At 51.7% G+C, this 22909-nt stretch overlaps 1 pseudogene; it reads left to right on the forward strand.

Moving 5' to 3' along the window:
• Positions 1–20894, forward strand: part of LOC130026618 (polypeptide N-acetylgalactosaminyltransferase 12-like) — a 72378-nt pseudogene extending 51484 nt beyond the window's left edge.
• Positions 20895–22909: the final 2015 nt, after the last annotated feature.

Here is a 22909-nt window from a genome sequence, read left to right on the forward strand (position 1 = left end):
TCCACATCAGGGGACTAAGGACCCAGCCTCTGTGGTGCTGAGTGGGACCAGCCCTTCACTTCCTGGACTTGGTGAAGGTGGGAGATAGCAGAGAGTGTGAGGGAGACCCATGCCCGGGGCTCCTTCAGCACATAGGGGCCCCCGACTTTATCTTCTCCCTCGACATACTTTGGATTCTCAGAGGAAGACGGGGCCTGGTCTGGCACTGTGGGCTCTCAAGGGAGCTGACCTGATTCTTCCCAATTTGAGTATCTTGGTAGTAAGTTCCTTTTTCTTCATGTTGTTCTCTGTAGCATGCGAATTTTCCCTTTTTCTATATCCGGCAGTACTCGGGACTTATTCCTGGCTTTGCACTCAGAGATCAGTCCTGGCATGACTCGGGGGAACTTAGCAGATCAGCGCTGTACAAGGCAAGTGTCCTACCCACTTTATTTCCCATATCTCCGCAGCCCCTGCTCCCTGATTGTAAAGGAGGAAAAGGGAAAAGTGAAAAAAAAAAAGATAGGGAAGGGCATCTCCATGGCAATGAATTCTGGAAAGTAATAAAACCACAATAGCCCCTTGGCTGCGAAAGCCCACTTTATGGACACCGGAACTAAGGACTGCATAAGGTTTGGAACTAATTCTCCTTTCCTGCAGAGAGCCATTCCTCACTCCAGCCACAGTTCACAGCTCCCCGAGAAATTGGGTGGCAGGTATTAACTCCCGTTCCATGCAGAACATGTAGCTGTTCAGTTGATGACTGCCTAATAGGGCTGGGGGACATGAGGTCTGTGCAGCAGGAGTCTCATTGCAGAATTATCAGTCCTAGATTTCCTGGTCGTTCCCATGATGGTAGAGATGGATTGGAAGAAAGTGGAAGATCCCCTTCTCAAGGCTGCCATCTCTCCTTTACATTTCCTAGAAGTGACCTGGGGACCTCCTGGGCATTGTCAAGTGGTGTCCATGAAAGGAATGCACTGAAGAACTCCAAGAGGAAAGAAGCAATGGGTGAAAATCTGCTGTGGAGGTACACTTCCTTAGCAATCTCTAGGCGGCATGGGGCAGGAATGGAATAACCTCTGTATGAAAGTGTACGTACATACACACCCTAACAGGTCCTCCTCTCAGGCGTGATTCTGTAGCTCCATGACTTAGCACTCTTAGGTCACAGAGCTTTAAAGGGCTACTTGAGATTCCACAGCAGAACATATCGTCAAGGGTGGCACTGGCATAGACACTGGCATAAATCAAAGTGCTGAATCAGTAAGGCTTAGTTCACCATGACCAGACTGAATCTGCATGGTCTCGGGGAGGAGGCAGCTGCACCCTCTGTATGTCTTGGGCACCTCAGCCCACTGTGGGATGGATAGGACAAAACTTACTAGTGAAAGATGCTGGGACACTAGGGCAGGAGATTAACTCCCAAGGCAAAGCCCTATCCTGATCCCTGCTCTCTCTCTCTCTGTTTAACAAAGAGGATTGACCAGAGATCTGCAGGAGGTAACTGAAAAGGTCATGCAGCCTGCAGACAATTAATGAATGGTTCACCAAACAAGGAAAAGCGCTTATTCCTGGACCAATGCAGTGGAAAATTATCAAGGGATTCCCTGAAGCTTCCTGCCTAGGAAGAGATGCTTTAACAACATTAGTGAAAACTATCTTCCACGGGAAGGGGCTGACCAGAAGAGTAATAGAAGTAGTCAGAGCTGTGCTTGATGTGCCGTTAATGAACTTAGTGGGAGCCACGGCCGCCTCTCTTGCTCTCTCTCCTAACACTACCTGTCCAGCATTAAAGAACTTATCCAGGGGAGGATTGGCAGCTTGACTCCACACAGATGCCTAACTGTTCAGGCGACAAATATCTCTTGGCTCTTACTGACAGCATCACAGGATGGGTAGAAGCATTTCTAAACCATATCGAGAAAGCCAGAGAAGTGTCTAAGGTATTTCTTAAGGAAATAATCCCTACACTTGGATTGCCCAGGTTACTACTGAGTGACAATGGAACTTCTTTCACTTCTAAAACCACACAGGATGCAGCGTCTGCTCAAAAAATGATTAACTCCACACAACTTGGCATCCCCGATCATCAGGAAAGGTGGAGGAATTCAGTCACACCCTTGGAAGGATATTAGTGAAGTTGTGTCAGGAAACCTCTGAGTCATAGCTTTCCCCTCTTGCCTCTGGCCATCCTCAGACACAGAGTAGGCACGGAGAGCCCAACTTCAACTTAGTCCCTTTGACTTTCTATATGGCAGGCTCCTTTTAACTGTAGATTTCTAACTAGACTCGAAAAGTTTAGAAGTAAGAAAGTACATTTTTAATCTGCAACAAGTGCAGGAGGCAATTCAGGAATATGGGAATGCTGCTTTGCCTGAGCCTGAACAAAGAACTATGTCCAGGGGCTAGAGCGATAGCACAACAGATAGGGGCATTTGCCTTGCACGTAGCTGACTTGTGTTTGGTTCCCAGCATCCCATATGGTCTCCTGAGCACCGCCAGGAGTAATTCCTGAGTACAGAGTCAGGAATAACCCCTGTGCATCACCGGGTTATAAAAAAGCAAAAACAAACAAGCAAACAAATAACTGTGTCCAAACAAATTGTAGCCTGGAAGTTGGATCTTACTAAAACCTTGGAATACTGACTTACCTTCAGATCAACGGTTGCCTAAGTGGAAGGGGTCTTACCAAGTTTGTCTGAGCTCTCCCATGGCTGTGAAACTTAATGGAATTTCTAGTCGGGTTCTTCTTTCCAGAATAAAATCAGTTCAATCTGCACCAAGCAAAGATGAGATTCTGACAGTGAACAAGGTGATCTACTCCTGTGAATCCACTGAGACTTAAAACTTGCTTAAAGACAAGCTAGAAAAGACTTCTCCCATCAGAGAATGTCTATTTATTTGAAACTATTCCTAAAAATGATTGATATGCACCTGGCAGAAACAGGGCCTAACATATTCCTACAGAGGGACCAGCAGTATGCCAAAGAAAGAAATTAGAGTCCATGCTGGATATGTGGGTGTCTGCCCCTATTAGCACCTCGGGGCTGCCCAAGTAGGGGTCTCAATTTCAAGGAACTGACTGGGAAGCTCTTCAGGAACTCATAAATCTTTATAAGTAACTATTTCTTTCTTTAAACATCTCTATAACCAGGTCCAATGTAAAGGAATGGCCTGGTGTCTCTATGTCCAGAGGAGAACCTGGACACAGGAAGTTATTTTCTATTTACCAGACTCATCTAGTGGCCAATGACCATCTTAAACAGCAACCAACTTCATCAAAACTTTAAACTTCAGACACCAGAGTGATAGTACAGCAGGTAGAACGTTTGCCTTGCACGCCGCCAACCCAGGTTCAATTTCCAGAATCCCATATGGTCCCCTGAGCACCGCCAGGAGTAATTCCTGAGTGCATGAGCCAGGAGTAACCCCTGTGCATATCCAGGTGTGACACAAAAAGCAAAAAAACAAAAACAAAAACAAACAAAAAACCACCAAAAACCTTTAAACTCCATCCAAGAGAATTAGATCGATGAAGAAGAACTTTCTTCATCTGGGATCAGTACATGTGGATGACTCCTTCTACCGGGACCCTAAGTAAAATAGCTACAGTATGTTGGGAACAAAATTTGCCCATCAACTTCCAAATACTATGACTATTTTCTAAACATGGGGAGGCTCTAGTCCTTGATGTATGAACAAATTCAAGATCTAAAGTCACTGACTGGTTTGCAAGAGATTGGACAAGGAGGCCAAGAAGTAGATGGTTAGCACCAAATGATTCCAACTGGTTGTGTAGACATAACCTCTGGCACTGGATGGAAGTCACAGATGGACTTTAAGCTTTACCTGGACAGGGAAGACATGCACTGATAGGCCAGTCCCATAAAACAGCCAATTTCCAGCAAATGGTCCACCACTGGACAAGGTCAGTTTTTTAGAGTATTATCCTTTGGGTTTTTCCTTTCTCCATAAATACTTGAAGTAGAAGAGGTTGCTGAGCATATTGAGATCTTGACGAAGTATATGAAAAAGGCATTGAATGACACCCATAATAGTCTCTCATTAATTCAGAAATGTGTCAAATGAGGAAAGCAATCCTTTAAACCCAAATGACCTTAGCTATACTCACAGCCCCTCAGGGAGAAGCTGTGCTATCATAAGGACTGAGTGCTGCATGTACATTCCAGACAATACTGTCAATGAGTCTAACATTCTAGATGGTGTGAAAGTACAGGGACAGTCTTTTGAGAACTCCTTTCCAAGTTGATGGAACTGGATTGAATCAACTTTAGTCTTACCATCCAAGAGAGAGTGTTTTCTAAAGCAGCAAACCACACTGCCCTTACCAGGTCAGAGAGGGTCCTTTACTCCTCCAGGATATAATCATTTTAAAGTGGCATTCCTCTGCCTTATTTGATCTGATATTTTACTTTCACATATTGATAGCTTCGAAAACTCATTCAATTCATTGCCTGGGTTCCATTAAAATGAAGGTTGCGTGAGATTCCATCCCTTATGCAGGCAGGGTCAATAGTCCTTTTGTCAGCATGAAGAAGTTACAGAAGATGGACCTTCACCCACTTTCCTCTGAAATATTGAAGACGATGAAATCTCTAGTGGGGAATAGGAGGCAGGCAGGTACAGAGGGAAGGGCCCTCCAAGGCAATGGATTTCTGGGAAGTAGTAAAATCAATAGCCCAAAGCTGTGAAAACCCATCTTGTGAACACCTGGATAAAGCCCAGGACTGACTTTCCTTTCCTGCAAAGAGCAATTCCTCACTCCAGCCTCAGTCCACAGCTCCTGAGAAATTGGGTGGTGGGGATTAACTCCCATGCCACAAAGAACAACATCAGGTGTGGCTTGATGGCTGCCTAGTGGCACTGCCAGGACGTGAGGTCTGTGCTGCGTAGAGTCTCACTGCGGACTCCATCAGTCCTAGACTTCCCAGTTGCCCCCAGGGAGGCAGCGGTGGATCGGGACAAAGCAACAGATCCTTCTTGAGGTTTCACCTAAGTCACGAGGGGAGTTCACCAGCCTCACTACCAAGCAGGGGAGAAAGCAAGACAAGACCAAAAGGAAAAAGAGTGACACTCAAGCAGTGGCACCTGGGGCACAGGAGGAGTTGGCAGAGAGCATGGCAGCTGGGTGGCACTGCCACTCTTCCAATGGAGACAGCACTACTGCACTGAGGTGGTTAATGTCAGACCCCAGCACCTCCAGTGTGCCCTTCGTCTAGAGGAGGCGAGACGGGCATGGCAGACGAGGGCCAGGGAGAAAGAGGGGAGCCAGAGCAGGAGCAGGGGTCAGGGGTGGAGGATGGGGAGGGGCAGAGGGTAGGTTCCAGCTCATTGCCCCAGAGGACCCTTACATGCTGCAGGAAAGAACAAAGGGTCATCCCGAACAGGCCCATGGCCACTGTCCCTGAAGTGTCCCCTTCTCAAGGCGACACTCTTCTCACTGTGACTGGAGTCCCTCTCATCAGGTCCAGGAAGAGGGGAGGAACCGAGCATGGCTCCATAATCCTCCTCTGCCCCCCCCAACCAGAGCCATACTTCCAATTAAGGGGTCGCTTCAACAGAGGAGCCACAGTTGAATGGTAAGCGAAAGGTCTAATCTGTCTGCCCATGGCATGAGACAGGAGAAAGGACACAGGAGCTTGGCTTCTGAGGTCCCTACCATGTTGGTGGCCAAAGGAAAACTCCTCCCCTAATCTCCTAACTTTGTATCAAAGGCCAAACTTGCCCAGGAGAGTGACCCCACCCCCCCACCCCTCAGACCCCGCGCTGAGGCCTTGCGAACCATAGCAGATAGGGCAGGGTCCTGGCACTTTAACAACCAGAACCACCAGAGATTGTGGTGGTCGCACCCCCTCCTTCCATAACCCTATCCACTCCGCCATGGTCTTGAGTAACCTCTCCCAGGGATGCTGCCCAGGGCAGGAGTTACTCCCTTGGACAAGTGATAGCTCTCAACTAACAGTGTCACGGCTGCTGTCTCACTGCTTTTGCTCTCTTGTGGGAATGAGTTCATTTTTTTTTTCCTCACACTCCCAGAGCTGCTGCAAAGCAAAGGCATGTGTGCTTCTAGCGTCATCTTCACCACCAACCAAAGCAAACAAACTCAGAAGGTGACACGTACGAGGAAGGGCAAGTGACTCTCACCTCCATCCCACCCCATCTCTGGTGTCAAAGCAAGTCACTATCGGGGCACTGAGGCCAAAGCTGACTTGCATTAAGCTCTCCACCCCTTCTGGAAAGGCCGGACCCCAGGTGCTTGGCACCCCTACAAGTTCCTAAAGTTGCAGACTTAATGCCCCAGATCGTCACACATGTTAAAGCATCAGCCGACCCAGATGACAGCTCTGTTTGACAACTTCCCTCCGGGAAGCTGGCCAGACAGCACATGCCTGGACTCTCCCCAGTTTCTGCTGGCCTGTAGCGGTGCACTTGGAGGGCCCCCACTGAGCTAGGGGCAAGGTGGGGACTTTCCCTGGGCGGCACTGCGGAGAGGGACAGGGGGAACAGGCACGGGAAGGGGGGCGGTGAGGTGGGACCATGGAGGGGCTGCACTGGAAGGCAGCATTGTGTGGTGCTACCATCCTGCCCTCCCTCCTGAAGACAGCGGTCTATGAGACTTATGTCCCTTAGAGTGGACCCCTGGGGTCTCCTGACAGGCTCCTCCCAGGAGGCAGGGAGATAACAGGTACAGGCTCAAAACATGGTGAGACCCCATGGGACGGGCTCCTCACAATCCAAAAGCAAGCACCCTCCTTTGCAGGACCCGCCCCGCCCAGAGACACACACCCACACAGCCCAGTATGGATCCACATCCACTGACTTTAACAAGAGTGAAACAAGACAGTAGCTGTCAGGGAGAGTGGAACCAGCACCTCCTCCCTACTCTCTCCTCTGCCACCAATTCGTTAGTACCCCAAACAGCCCCAACAGTGCCTCGAACTCTGATGATTCCAGCCCCCATTAGCTACAGGCGGGCCTTTCAAAGAATAGAGACTGTGCAACCATGGAGGGGGAATTTTCAGCTCAGACTTTGGTTTGGCTGTGGGAGCCCTTAGACTAAGGTTTGAGCATAGTCTAGTTTTAATATGGTCATGAGGGGGTGTTTTTGCCCTAAAAGTGCCTTATTCGGAGAGGATGAGACCCTCAGAACAAGGGTTTCCTCTAAGGCACGGAGCTGGTCCACACGCCTTCCCAGTAGCTGTGGTATTGAGTTTCATTTACTGGATATATTCCTCCACATGACCTCCCAATAACTGCTTTATTGAGCTTCATTGCCCAAAATATGTATTTGAGTTGCTCTTGTTGGAGGCGGGGGGAGGGGTTCTCAGGTTACTTCCAGCTTTGCGCTTGGGAGACCATGTGGTACCAGGGAATGGACTAGAACCTCCAGCTCTCAAAGTCTGCATTGAGTCACCTGAGCCTTCTCTCTGGCCCCTTCTGCACATAAATTTAAGTCAAAATGGGGGGAAATGTCCTGGCCCACTGCAAGGGCATCTCACAACCTGCTATTACTTCGGCTTTTCCCACAATTCTAAATTTCAGAAGTAAAAGGAGGTGGGGAAGCATTTAGCACCAAAGTCTGTTGCATCAGGCCTGCTCAGGGCAAGGGGGTGATCATTTCCTGTCTCAATCTTCTCTGACTGGGTTAGAGGGTTGAGGGGGCATGGGCATTTCTGACCCTGAAACTTGGTGTTCAGGGGTGGGAGACAGTTCTGACGTTTGGATCCGTGATGTCTAGCACTAACATTTCTGCATCCAGGAGTTATTCCCTGTGTCTAGTTTTGGGTGGCTTATGTGTAACCCTTAACACAGACTGTAGAGTTGGTGGACAATTCTGTCCCAGTGATCAAGGATCCTAGGGATAGGACACATCTAACCCCAGATACTTGGTGCCCATTTTGGGAAGCATTTCTGTTCCTCCATATCAAGGTGCTAACACAGGGAGACATCTCTGTCCTCTGGATCAAGATGACTGCAGGGGAGGACATGTCTGTCCCCTGAACCAAGTACATACATTGAGGTTCGTGTATGTACTCCAGATTGAGGTGCTACACTAGGGACATCTCTGTCCCTCAGAACACATTGCCTACACTAGGGGACAGCTCTGTCCCCCAGGTCAGGTGCCTACAATGGGGGCTATGTCTGTCACTTGTTTGAGATGCCTCCAGGGGGTATGTCTGTCCCCCAAAACAAAGTGCCTAGGTTGACGACATTCTAGCCCCCTGCAACTCCACAGAGTCTGTTGTAGGTGACAGTGTCTCCCAAATGCCTGGGGTATTATGGGAGGCTCATTCCTGCCCCTTCTAGTGATCATGTGTCCATCGCAGCACACATGTTCCTTCTTCCTAAGCTGATGATGGGCATTTGATAGAACCATTTGTGTTTGTGGGCAAGAGCATTGCCATGCTCTACGGTGCCCATTGGTGTTCCTCTCTCACTTCCATCTTTTTTCTTCGGGAAAAGTACTCCCCTGCTGCCAAGTGTGGTGGGGGTTTGACTAACTTCAGGGAGACTTTTGAGTCCCAATTTTGGATAAATTTTGGATGTTTAAATTCTTTTCTTGGATTTACTACTATTATTATTACGATTTATGGTTTCAGTTTCTTCCTGCACATATGGATGTGTTGGAGGATGTCTGTCTTGTTTACATGCAGGGTCTGAGGCCCAATGTTATTCTGTTTGGGTCATCTAGCTACTCCTAGCACGCAGCATCCCTACCATGGGGGCAAGTCTGCAACTGCTTTGTTTAGCCCCTTATCGAAATATGTGTCCCTCCCTCAATGGGAAGGGACAAAGGAGGGGAGAAGGGAGGGGGCGGGAAGGAGGAGGGTGGAGAGAAGAAGGGTGGGAAGGAAGAGGGAGGAAGGACAGGGTTGGGGTAGGTGAATAAGATTTTGACAGGGTTGATGAAAAATGGAATTCCAGGTCAGTAAGAATCCCAGTTTAACTATTGCTGATGCTAGGGGACAACATGGTTTCCAGGCAGGTCACTTGGGGCCCTGGGCCGGGTGTCTGCGGGTTCCTTATCTCATGGGCATCACAGTCTGATTGATCTTCTGCCGACACAGGTTTTCTGTGTATTGGCTCACATTGCCCTTTTATCTAGGTGTGATTTCCATCTCTGGGTAACAGGGAGGATGGGGTGTGCATGAGGGTGTCTTTAGGAAGTCCCTTCTGACTGTCACAGGACACTTGGGGTTCCAAGGAAGGTGTGGCTGTCCATTGGTTCCTGAGCGGGATGTTGGGGGTTGAGAGAACTCTGAGGAGGGAGACCAAGCGTTAGGAGGGGCAGTCACAGGGGTCTCCGAGCAGGTGTCATGCTTACCATGGCCTCTTGGGTGATCCGTTTGCATGCCAAACTCAGGGTTTTTGCTTTTTGTTCCTTTGACTCGGTGCTCCCTTCCTCTTCCTTCACGATTGCACCAGCCTCCTTATCTCATGGGCATCACAATCTGATTGATCTTCCTCAGTCTTCATGGTCTATTTCCCATGATTGACATCCTGGTTCTGTTGGGCTGTGGAGCAGCCCTGTGGTCTTAACCAACCAAGGGGAGGTGAAGTGGCATGGGGCAGGGCCCACCTGGCTCCACCTCCCCCGTAGCCCTGCCTCCTGACCCCCGTAGGTGGCTTCTCCCTCCTGGGACCCTGCTACTCACCCTTTTCAGGGTATCTGCCATTTCAGGGGTGGATAACTGCCGCTTCCAGTTCACCTACAGGGCTGACTGAGCAACCCCTGAAGGTGAAGAGAGTAGGTGAGGAGCAGGAGGAGCCGGCTGCCGCCTTCCTGCCCAGAGCCCACGGCCCTTCTCACCCGCGTCCCCATCAGCCCACGCCTTGTTGTCTCTAAATCTTCCTTTTCTTCATCTTTCTTGTGAGGCAGCTACTCCTTCCCAGAGCCCAGGTGCTGTTGGGCGGTGGCCCAGTGCTGCTGGAAAGAGCTGTCGCTGCAGGTGCACTGCGCCTGCACCTGTGACAACCCTGGGAGTGCCTGTCGCCCAATCCCTGCCAGGAGAGGCAGGCTCAGACTCCCAGGCCCAGGCAGGCAGCACCTGGTGCAACCAGCCCTGATGTTCTTGCTCCCGGGGCCTAAGACATGGGGCCTCCCCGGGCAACTAGCCCTTGTCTCTTTCCCTGCTGCCACCCACATCCTCAGAACCATTTGGAGCAGGATGGGCCAGTCAACATCACTGGGAGGCCTCCTGCCCTGTCCTTTCCCCCGGCCCCATAATCCAAGTAGGTCTCTTGTCCTCCCAGGGGAACTTCTGGACAGGAAAGTCCAGACCCAAACATCAGAAGCCTCTCACGCCAAGAAAGGCTTCGGGCGGAGGGTAGCAGGCTTTCCAGAAGGGCCGTGCCCCAGTCTCAACAATCTGCCCCAGAGCTCAGCCAGCTGCTGGAGGGCTCATGGGGTGGGCAAAGGGCGTGGGAACGGTTCCCGACTCATGTTCCATTCCGTCTAAGATGCAGCTCTGAACCTAGCCCTGCTCACCCCACACCACAGCCCCCTCCGGGGATGCTGCCCCTGCTCCTGTAGACTCAGGTCAGTGTCCTCGTACCTCAGACGAACCTGCATCTTGCCTGGATCTGGTGGAAACTTCCTGACCTCCACTGTAGCTGTTCTTTCATATTCCGTAGCCCAGATGGAAGAGCTGGGGGCACCACGGGGCTAATGCACCTGAGAGAGGGTAGGCAGTCAAGGCCCCCAGAGCCTTCACCCCACCACCAACTTCCTGGGCCCCCATCCTCGGACTTGGGGTTCCTCCTGCTCATCTTGGGGGGCTGCTCTCTCTCACAGCCTTCTGCTGCTTTGGGTTCCTCACAAAATCAATTCTTTTCTTGTTTGGAACCATTTGTGCCCGCCTGGCACTGCTGGAAGGGGGCACCAGGACAGGGCAGAAAGGAGGGTTCCAGGCCCGGGCCCTACTTTTCTCTTCACGTTCATGCTCATGACATTCTGGAGGAGTGGATCCCCACCTGCTGCCCCACGCAGGGGAACACCGAGGTGCAGAGGGTCAGGGAGACTCGCCCAGCTCCTGCTCCCAGCCTGTCTCCCCATTCACAATGCCCCGTTCACAGGGCCTCTCCCTGGACACTCTAAGCCACCCCTCTGCCTTGCCCGCCCTCTACGTCACAGACTTGAAAGCTCTGATCTCGTGACTCCAGCCCCCACACTCACTCATCCAATCATACATGAAGCTCTGCAATGTGGGCTTCCATATTTTTAAAAATAGGTTTTATGTTGTTTTAATTCCTGTCTCCAGCTTGTTTCTCTGAGACTGGCCTCTTGAAATGGTAGGACAGCTGGAGAGTGGTTTAGGCATTCAGGGACCCTGCTTTGATTTCCCAGCACCACAAGGGAAGCCCTGAGCACTTGCCGGGCCTCACTCCTGAGTACGGAGCCAGGAAAAGCTCCTGACCACAGGAGCTCTGGCTCAACGCCCTGCCCCCCAATAAAAGAACACCATGGGATTGGACATGTTGGGTGGGCATGGCCATGGCACCATGCCCCCTGCACAATCCCTGAATCTGGAGGTGGGGGGGACGTGTTCCCGCAAGGAACCTCCTGGAAGGAATACCTCACTCTTTCCTTCCACCTATCAGTTTGAACATCCACCTGCTTCTTAGAATTGTCTGTCTCAGCCTGCGCCTGTCTCGACTATTGTTGAGCTCAGAGAATTGGGTCTCTCGCATCCCTCACTTCACACAGGGGTGCTTCTGGTATCCCCATCTCTCCCTCTCCCACACCTCATGTTTCTCAATTCTTCTTTTGCACGCAGCTTTTCAGCAGCCTGGGGGTCGCTGCCCTGTTGCCCTGTTGGGTCTGTGAACTAGAGGGTAGGCGAGGAGGCCGTTACATGGTGGAAGGCAGAGTCAGGCCACAGGGAGTTCCCCCCTACCCCCCCAAAAAGTTATTAGGACTGAATCATTAGAAATCATTAGGACTGGGATTTGAGTTGGCCCAGTTTTCATTTCTGCATCCCCTCTCCACACATTCCAGGTTTCTAGTAGTGGAAGATATTTGTCCCCCTAATCCTTGGAATCCAGTAGTGGGGGACACCTCTATTCCACTGATCCCTGGGTTCTAGTGGTGGGGGACATTTTTGTCCCTCACAACTCAAGTCTAGTGGTGTGGGATAATTCTGTCCCCCCAATCCATGGGGTCTAGTGATGGGGGACTTTCTGCCTCCCTGAACTCTTGTGTCTTTAGGTGGCGGTCATTTCTGCCCACCTAATAATACCTTGTGTCTTTAGGGGGTCTGCCCCCCCACACCCTGGTGTCTAGTACTGAGTGCAGTGGGGGGGGGTGGAAAGAGAAGGGAGGGAAGAGGGTGGGACAGAGCATTGAGGGAAGGAGCAGGGCGGGAAGGACGGATGGGGCTGAATTATTTGGATTTGGAGAGGGTAGAGTTCATGTGTGCAGCAAAATAAGGGGATTAATGGTGAATAAGGTTGTCAGCTGAACTTGTGCTTACGAGCTGGATTTGTGTGATTTGTAGTCGGGTCACTCTGGGTCCCGGGTCAGGGGTCTGTGGCCTCCTGTTCCTCAGACAGAAATAGAGTCTCTTGGGATCCTCACACACTCTACTGTCCCCGCAAGCCTAGATATGGACCGCAGCCTCCAGCTCCAAAGTCTTCTCACACTCCTCCAGCCGGTCTCCTCGTACGTAGCCTCCAGCTAAACAGACTTCAGGGTCTCACAAACCTCCACTATGTTCGAAGGCCAAAGGGCTCCTCCTCCATGCTTCTGGCACAGGACGTACTTTGGAAGCATGTGTCCAAGGTCTCAGACAACCAAGGGAGGTCAACAGGCCTCACCAAGAGGAAGCTCTGCTTCCTCTGCAGCCCCGCCTCCTGACCTCCAAGGCCGGGGGGGGGGGGGGGTGGTCTCCCACCTGAGGAACCTGTCACTCACTTTTCTCGGGGTATCCTTATGATTCCAGAGGGCCTGGAGCTGCTTTTCTCCTGTTATGTCTGACTGAGGAACCCTTGAAGGTGAAGGTACTAGGTGAGCCGGCAGGGTGGGAGCCGGCTGCCCCCTTTTTGTCTGGGAGCCTGTGACCCCTATCTCACTTGGGTCTCCCTCGGCCCCCTGAAGGCTGCCTCCAGCAGGGCCTGCTGCCTTGTTAGCACCTGCTGCAGCTGGTTCATGAACTGCTTCTGCTAAAGCACCAGCTTGTGCAGCTGCTCCACTTTGGAACACAGGTGATTGCTGGCATCCAGGTGCTCTTGGATTGCAGTTTGTGATGCTCTAGGTAGCAGCAGAAGCTAAGCAATAAGGCCATGGGCATTGCACCGTCTCGTCCTGCACCTGCATCTGTGGGTAGGACTTTGGCTGTGAGGACAGGCAGGAGGGCCGACCAGATCCCAGCCAGAAGATGCAGGAATCCGACACCCCCCCCCCCAGACCCCCATGGGGTCTTTCTCCCAGGGCCTAAGAGATAGGGCCTCCCTCTGCCTTGAGCCCTTAATCCTACCTGGCAGCCTCCCCTCTATGAGGACCCTCTCTGTACAGTAAGGGCCAGATTACACCCCTCCTATCCCGCAGTGGATGGCATCCTGCCCTGTCCTTCCTCCCCTCACCCAAGGCAGGCTCTTGGCCTCACAGTGGGTCTTTCACAGCTCCTCCTGTCATTTCTCCTTATTCACCTTGTCCTGATTCATTCTCGCTGCAGTCGATCCAGGAGCTGACTTTGCAGTAGCACCTGCTGGTCAAGTCGCTCATTCTCAGAGACTGATACTGGTCAGAGGCCACCTACCATTGCAGGAAATAGGGGATAGTTGTCCCGTTGCTGCCGCCAACACTCACCTGTTTGTCCTGCAATCCCACCTGTGGGCACAATGGTGAAAGTGAGGACAGGCAGCTGGGGCGTCCTGCTCTGGGCCCAGGGATGTGGAGGTCAGCACTGACTCCCAGGTCCAAGGCTGGCAGCACCTGGGCAATCTGTCCCCTGCACAAGCACCCAGGGTCTTGCTCCCGGGGCCGAAGCGGAAGCCCCTGGGTGTCCCCATCCTGGAGAACCAGGAATCTTGGACCTAGAAGTGGGGTCTGGAGTTCATCCTGCAGCTTCTGGACAACACTCTGTCCATGGTGGCCCATTTGCAGGGCCTTGGGATGGCCAGGGAGCCCCATCCAAGCACTTTGCTCTTATTGTCTTCTCTATTCCTATGAGCTGCATTTTCTGTTCATCAAAGAGTCCACACCAGGCAGAGGTGTGGACCACATCTTGTGATTGTGGGTGTTCACAATGATTGTTCCACAGTAAACTGGGTCACTGTGGGGGGGGAGGCATGGGTTGGAGCTTATATTCAATCTTCTGCACTGCGTGATCACCCCAGCACCATGGGAGGAGGGCCGCTCAAACAAATAAACGCAGACTGAGTTCCAGTACTAGTCTTTATAGAACTAAAAAATAATAAAATAAATGGGGCCAGAGAGGTAGTACAGGCCTTGCACGTGTCTAACTCCACCTGGATCCCCAAAACCGCGTGGTCCCCTGAGCTCTATCAGGAGTGACTCCTAGGACTCAAGGTCACCAGTAGTGAGCCCTCGTGCACCCCAGGACTGACCACAAGCACGGAGCCCAGAGTAGAGCCCATGATCCACTGAATATGGCCCCCCACAATGGGGAAAATATTTAAGTAGAAATTTAGTCAAAGAAGATAGACAAATGGCTATTAGAAGCATGTAAAGAGGCTCAACACTACTCATCAGTAGGGAAACACCAATTTCAACCACAGTAAAAAAAATGCTTTATCCCCACTTATTGCAGTCCTGGGGCACATCCCTGAACTGAGTAACCCGTGTGATCACTCCAGGGTTCCTAGAGGCAATGGCTGCTGGAACTAAGTCCAGACAATAGCAATGGTTTCAGATTCAAAGTCCAGACAATGGCAGCTGACTGTCACCAGTGGTCCTATAGCTCCTCTTGGAATGGTTCAGATTAGTAATTCCCCTTTGGCTGGACTCAGGGATGTGTCTTGCCTGAAACCTTCATGGCTGCCTTTAGAAACCTTGAAGGAGATTAAGCTTTGTTTCTGTTTCGGGGAGATTGGAGATGCAGAGTCTGTGTCCACCTGAATCTATTTGTTACTGCCAAACCTTTTTCCATTCCATCTACCTTTATCACATTCCTGCTTTTGCCTTTATTCACTGATTGTCCTGAATAAACTTGTCGATGAACCACCAGTCATTCGCCTGATCCATTGCTTTCCCGTCAATAGTCTGCGTCCGTGTCTATGAACTATCAGCCTTAGACCATGTTCGAATAGTCCATCCCTCCCAGGTACTGTGTCACCATGGGATGGTGACAAAGTGGCACCTGAATAGGGACCTGAATGGTGTTAAGAGCTAATGATCAGGGAAGCCCCCACATTAACATGGTAAGTGGGAAAATGAAACAAAATGAATACAAAGCTAACACCCTTGATTAAGAGGGCAAAGGACAATGTATACAAGGTTCTGAAACAGTGGGCATTAGTGAATGCCATGATTAGAGTTCTGTATGAGCCTTTATGGAAGAGGAAACTAAAATAAAAACTGAGAAGTTTCTCATACCTCACAGCCTTATATCTGCACTCTAAATGACTAGCACTTAAGTGCTCTTGCACTTAAATGACTCCTCCCTCTGTTTCTCAAATTCCAAAGATTTCAACCCATTAGACCTTGCTCTCCTTAAAAAAGGGGAGGATGAACACCCAGAACTCACTATTGATGAATTTTCCTCTATCAAGTTATTTTTAGACAAAGTGCCTGATGATTCTAACCTGCCAGAGTATTGGCATGGCTGGGGCCTGAAAAAGGGGAGTGTTCTGGCCCCCTCCATGCTCTCACACTCACCAGGGGCCTGTCCACCTGGGTCCTGCTCCCTGCCAGAAGGAGAGGAGGTTAAGCCAGGCTAAGCCATCAGTTCCATCTCTCTCTCAGGTCTGCTGAAGGGACGCCAGCCAGAATTCCCATAGGCTGAGAAGAGAATGGGAATTGTCTACCTCAGACCAGGGATGTTGAAAATGGTCATGTCCACTGCCTTGACTTTATAGTAATTGGCCATGATCTAACATGCCAGCAGAACTCTCTATCTGCTTCTCTGAGAGACAGACTAGGAGCAGAGTGTGAGGGGCGGGAAACACTGGGTGGTCTCACTGGCCTAAAGGGTCCAATTCACCCTGCCATATCATGCAACGTGGTGACCTGGGCTGGACCCCTGGCATGCCCTGGTGTCCCCTGAGCCCTCCATGTCTGCAGAGCCATGGGTGCAGAGCTAGGAGTAAGCCATGAGCACAACTGGCTGTGGCCTCCAAACCAAAGCAAATCAAAGCAAAAATCAAAATCAAACACAAAACCCAAATAACTGAACCACTAGCCATGCTAGGCGTGCACTCTTAGCACTATACCATTTCCCAGCTTCTATGTTAGTTTTGAAGCTCTGTGCTCAGGGATCACCCCTAGTGGTGCTCAAGGGTTCATATGAGGTACCATGAATCACCCCAGGTTAGAATAACACAAAGCAGACACCTTACCACCTGTATGCTAGATTTTGATGTATTACATTTCCTTGCTTGCTTGTCTATTTGGTTTGGGGGCCACATCCAGCGGTGCTCAGGGTTCACTCCTGTTTCTGACTCAGGGATCAGTCCTGGCCATGCTCAAGGGGCATTCTATGGGATGCCAGATATCGAACCCAGATAGCGCAAATGCCCTTCCCACTGTACTATCTCTCGGCCGCTCTTATCTTTTTCAAAATAAAATTTTTAACTGACTGTTGTTTTTCTGTACTGCATCCCAAAAGGAATGCACGTTTACAATGGTGCATGTAAAATTCACAAACATTCCAGCGAGTACCAAGAAGTCACGTGTCAATTAGCACCAACCCCACCTCCCACTTCCCCTCCTCTTTTTGTTATTCTTGGACTTTTTTGAAGGGACACACACAGTGGTGCTCAGGCCTCACTCCTGGCTCTGTATTTGTATGACTCCTGGTGGGGTTTAGGGGAACATTTGTGTTGCCCGGGACTCCGGGTCACATCTGGGTCGTCTGTGTACAAGGCAAATGCCCTACCCTCTGGGCAACCTGTCCTTCCTGCAAGATAGTTTTTCCTGAAAGAAAGTTACTTGGTAAGATGTGAAGGGAGGACATGTTCAAAAGAGAATGTGGGCTGAAAGAACTGACCGCAAACCCTAACTTGTAATGGCCTCTAACTGCCTATACTTGTCAGTCACAACTTGCCAGTAGGGAAGTTCCTTCGGTCTGTCTCCTATCCCCATTTCTATGCCATGAGAAGCTGGCTGGTACCTCAGCGCTCTGCCTGCCACTGCCATGTGAGCCTCTTTCACCTGCGGTTGGGCGGGTCTTTTTTCATACCCAGCCGCCTGGTCCCAGCAGAACGCCCGGCAGCTTTGCCAGGTAGGAAGCAGCCCATTTTGCCACCTTAGACTTTGCCTGTCTCTCACCTACTTGGGATCAGGGAGTCTATGGGAGGCTGGAGGGGCATGGGGAGGGGAGTGCTGGGCAGGTGCCAGCCCTGACTGCCGGCAGCTCAGGAGAAGTATTGGCATCTCAGGACAGTTTCCAATCCCCCAAATCCCACCAGACCTCCACCCTGTTTTTCAAAGGTTGTGGTGACACACTTATAACACTATGAATATTTTACCTGTCATGTCATGGTTACCCAGGCCTGGCCATTGTGAAGATGTGAAACCAGCCAGTTTAGTGAACCCAGGTGGCCTCGGGCCTTCATCTTCTGTAGGAGTGTCCTGGCAGGCAGGAGTTAATCCCATCCCTATTCAGGGTTGGAAGACCTCCCGATCTTCAGGACCTGCCTGGACACTCAGACCAGGGCCCAGGCTGTGGTTAGTCACTGCAGATCTGCAGATCCCTGGTTGTCCATAGCAGAGACCATTCCCAGTTCTTCTGTCAGCAAAACTGCCTGAAATAACAATTCTATTTTTGTCCGAAGTTGAAATCCTTGAGTGTTAAAAGTAGACAAAGAGATATTCCTGATACCCTTTCAGTATCTGTATTGTAAACTGCAAAAAGGGAGACAGAGAGAGAGAAGAAAAGTGTCTTACCATAGAGGAGGGCCTGGGTTGGCTGGGTGAGGAAGGATGTTGAAGGGAGGGAAACTGAGGACACTGGTGCTGTGAAATGTGCACTGGTGGAGGGATGGGTGTTGGAACAAAGGATGACTGAAATCTAATTATGAACAGCTCTGTAAAGGTCTAGCCACAGTGATTTTATGAAAATACATTTTTAAAGAAATGAATGGCTTATATTTGAAGTTTTCAAAGGACATGTGTAGTACATTATCTGCGGTAAAATCCGGAGCTTACCTGAGGCTTTGGGATCATTACAGGAGCAGGGACATTGGGAGCCAGATTTGAGTTTAGAGACAGTCCATGGTGAGCAGAGCAGTGGTTCAAACGTGTCCTGCTTTGAGGATCATTCAACATGTCATTACCTAATTTCTGTTTTTAGATGATATTGCCTTTAGGTTAAAGAGGAACTTTGTAGGGGTATCATAAATCACAAACTAATATCACTTGCTTTAAATATGGAAATGGAAAAACTTAAAGTTGTGAGAACAACGAAAAAGAAGCAGGTGGACCTCAAACTGACATATGAAAATGAAGAGCAAGTCACCCCTGCCAGGAGGTGAATTTTGACCTGTGGGGCACGTGCCCCCCATAAATGTGCTGTGCCAGCAGAGACAGCGGTGGGTGCAGGAAGTGCAGGTGGTGCCCTGGCCATGACTGCCTCCACGTGTCCACTCCTGTGGTGTTCTATTATTGGTAGCTGGGTACGGCGCTGGGCCACAGGCAGCAGTACTCAGGTGCTTTTCCTGGCTCTGTGCTCAGGAGTAAGGCCTGACCCTGCCCGGAACTCTGTGCAGCTGGGGATTCAAAGCAAGACCCTGGGGTCTCAGACCCTGCCCCAGCTGTCCTACCATTCACATCACGCCCTGCTCCATGTTTGGGACAGACCAACAAGCTGAAAGAGAAGAATTTTACAAACATACATATATATATTTTAAAACATCATATATATATATACATATTTTGCTTTTTGGGTCACACCCGGCAGTGCACAGGGGTTACTCCTGGCTCATGCCCTCAGGAATTACTCCTGGTGGTGCTTTCAGGACCATATGGGATGCTGGGAATCGAACCCGGGTTGGCTGCGTGCAAGGCAAACACCCTCCCTGCTGTGCTATCACTCCAGCCCCATATATTTTTAAAAAATCAGAATGTGGGGCTGGAGCGATAGCACAGCGGGTAGGGCATATGCCTTGCATGTGGCCGACCCAGATTTGATTCCCAACATCCCATATGGTCCCCTGAGCACTGCCAGGAATAATTTCTGAGTGCATGAGCCAGGAGTAATCCCTGTGCCTCAACCGGGTGTGACCCAAAAAGAAAAAAAAAAACAGAATGCTGCACGGGAGAGCCTTATACTTGTTTGGGTTAGTGAGTTTGGGGGTTGGGGTCATGGGATCATGGTTTCAAGTCTGATAGATATGGGGAAGGCAAGGCAGAAAGGGGTGGCTTAGAGTATCCAGGGAAGCGCCCTGTGAATGAGGCATGGGGAAATATGAAGAGACAGGCCGGGAGCAGCAGCTGAGAGAACCTCACCCACCCTCTGCACCTCAGGGTCCCCCTATGTGGGGCAGCTGGAGAGATCGGGGTCGGCTGTCCACTCCCCAGAATGTTATGAGCACAGAAATGCAGAGAGCTCTAGGGGCAGGACATAGAACGCTTGTTTCTAGTTGTCCCTAGTATCCCTTCCAGCACTGCCAGGAGGGCTCCAGTGGGTCCAAACCAGGAAAGAATCCACTTTGTAAGGGGCCCAGAGCAGCAGATGGCGGTGAGAAATGAGCAGCCCCCGAGATGAGCAGGAGGAACCAAGAGTCGGGGCTGTGGACCATGAAGTTTGGGTGGGGCTGAGGGTCTGGGGTCCTTGACTGTCTGCTCCCTCTCAGGTGCACCGACCCTGGGGCACCCACAACTCAGCCACCTGAGGTCCTGCTTATGACAAGCCCCCAAGTCCATTTGGGGGCCAAGAGGTTCCAGGAACAACGGGTGGGCTTAGAGAAGAACTGCAGATGCGAGTGGGGACTGAGGGGACTGAGCTGGGGCGACAGGAGCCGGGGGCAGCGCCTCCTGCAGGCTGAGGACTGAAGGGTGGCCTGAGTCAGGCGAGGCTCGATCTGTGTCTCAGCAACAGTGGAAGGGGTCTGGGCAATATTTCCCGCATCTTCACTGCGAGCCCACGAACAGCTGCCGAACACCAAGAGTTTTGTGAGAGGGTACAGGGGTCTGCCGGCCATCAGCTCCCCTCCACCCAAGGCTCTTCTTGGGGCATGACATTGCAGCCTTCTAGGCTGTGACTTTCCTGGTCTGTGAAATGGGCTGGTAAGGTCAAGAGCCCGCGTTGAGTTCTTGGGAGGTAGGACAGGCCAGGATGCCAGCCACTGAAGGGTTGTGGGGGTGCGGACTGGCCCACACTGCACAGAGAGGGGTCCTGGAGGTGGGAGGCTGTGGGGTAGGATAAGGGATGTAGGCAGGGAGAGATCCCATGTCTAGGCAGGTGCTGTCTAGGCATTGGACCCGGGAGTAAGAAACTGAGCCCTGCATCTCCTGGCTGGGATCTGGACGGTCCTCGCGCCTGTCCTCACTGCCAATGTCCTGCCCCCAGGTGCAGGACGATACAATGCAGCAGACAACTGCAATCCAACAGGATGTGCATGCCCACCGTCACCTGGGTTCCAAGGCTGAGCAGCTGCACCAGGCGGTTCTGCAGGAGAAGCTGCTCCTGGTCCAGCTGCTGCAGCAGCTGTCAACGGAGCAGGCCCAGGTAGAGGCAGACAGTGGAGAGGGCGGGGAGGCCCAGGGGTAAGAGGGGCACCGGAACAGGGAGTCCCGCAGCCTCCCTGCCTCCTCCTCTAGTACCTTCACCTACAGGGGCCCTAGGTCCGGGACTTCCTGTCTCAGGCCCTGCTGAATTCACACAGGAGCCCTGGAAAACCGTGAGGGTTGGGGTTCCTAGGAGGGAGAAACCAGGTTTGGGAGTCAGGGGGTGGGGCTGCCTGGGAGGCGGGGCCAGGCGGGCCCCACCCCTGGTCACTGCACCCTCCGCGGTTGGCTGAGACCCAGCGGCCGCCTGACAACCCATCAAGAGGAAAAACACACTGGGGTGGAGAGGGAGATGCTGGAGGTGTGTGAGACCACGAAGACTGCAGCTGGAGGCGATGGTGAAGGAGGGGAAAAGCCGACCCTGAAGTCAGTGAAGGAAAAATTTAAAACTCGGAGGGGTTCAGGTGAGCCAGACCCAGGTCTCATCCCAGGGCCCTTCCCCAGCCCATCTGACGCTCTTCCCTACACCCTTGGCCTTACCCATGACCTCCAGGCCCTCCGTGTCAGAGACCCTGGCCTCATGGCCCCCTGCCTTTGGGCGGGGCCTGTCTTGCTTCTTCTCTGGCCCCGCCCCCAGCAGCACCTCCCCCACCCAGGAAGGTGCACCCCACCCAGCTGCAGCTCCTGCTGCATTTCTTCCGAGTTTTCATGCACTGCCCCATGCTCTCGAGGCCAGGGCTCTCTGGATGTGCCCAGCTCACTGGAACACATCAATGTCTGCATTGTATGCGCTATTCCGCAGAGGGGCCAGCAACCACCCCCAGCCCCTCACTGGGCAGCCTCCGTGCCTCCCTCCCCAACCCCTCCCCCCCAACTCCCATTGTCCAAATAGGGCTCACAGGCTCACATGGGACCTTCCACTGGCCTCACCAGTCCATTTCCCCGGCAGGCTGGAAAATCCAGCCTTAGAGGGGTGGAACGGCTTTACCCTTGGACTTCAGCCCTACCCCCCCGCCCTACCCCCCGCCCCCGCAGTCGCAGATCTGCCAGTTTTGCTTTTTCTCCACGTTTCTCAACCGGACCCTTCAGGCTTGGGATAAAAAAAACCCACCGAAGGGTTTTGGGAAGGCTGGGGAGGACGCTCAGTTCAGAGAATTCCTGAGCCTCAACCCCAGCTGGCAAGCAAAAAGTGGGCTCTGACATTCACTAACTCGACCAAGCCCTCCCTTCAGAGGAAGAGAGGTGACCAGTGTGGAGGCATGGAAGAGGCGTGTCTGGGGGAGAGCATGCCCCCGGGTTCCTTCCCGTGCAGAAGAGGCTTCCAGGGTTCCCCTTCACATTCTCTACAAACCCCTTTTCCAAAGGACACCCCACCCAGATGGGGGCTGTCTTGGCAGCATGGACTCAGGGCACCCTACTGTCTCTTTTATTTTCCTCCGTGTTGCTCTTCTCCACAATGAATGATTTTGTCGTTGTTGTTGTCTCCAAATGAATGATATTTTTTGTTGCTGTTAATTTTTTTAAATTTCTGGGGCACACTCAGCAGTGCTCAGTGGTTGCTCCTGCCTCTGAACTCCGGGATCTATCTCCCTTGGAGGGCTCAGGAGACTAGTTGAGGTGTCAGGGTGCATTGGGAGTGTGAGCATCAGGTGTGTGAGGCGTGCGCAGGAGGAAGAGTGAACAGGCAGCCCCTTGAGCAAGGCACAGGTGGCAGGGCAGAGCTAAGGGCTGGGAGCTGAGGCTAAACCGAGGACCTTCTCGTTCCTGCAGTGGTCAGCATGGCCATGACCGCTGGCCCCATGTGCTCCCCAGGCCTTCCACTCACTGGGTCTGCTACCCTCCTCCTGCCCAACAATTTACCTGCCTGGACCCCAAAGATGTGTTTTTCTGTTTGCAAACTGCACCAGGAACCAAGCCCTGTTTGCCTTGAAATGGGCAGATCTAGAGACAGGCAGGGAAGCTTGGTCACTGTGGACCGTTTTCTCCAGGGTGCAAGAATGCAGCTCCCTTGTTCAGGGAGGTCCTGGCTATGGACTCAGAAAGATTCCCTTGGGCAGC

Source organism: Sorex fumeus, unplaced genomic scaffold, assembly GCF_029834395.1.
Source record: "Sorex fumeus unplaced genomic scaffold, SorFum_2.1 ptg000034l, whole genome shotgun sequence".
NCBI lineage: Eukaryota > Metazoa > Chordata > Mammalia > Eulipotyphla > Soricidae > Sorex > Sorex fumeus.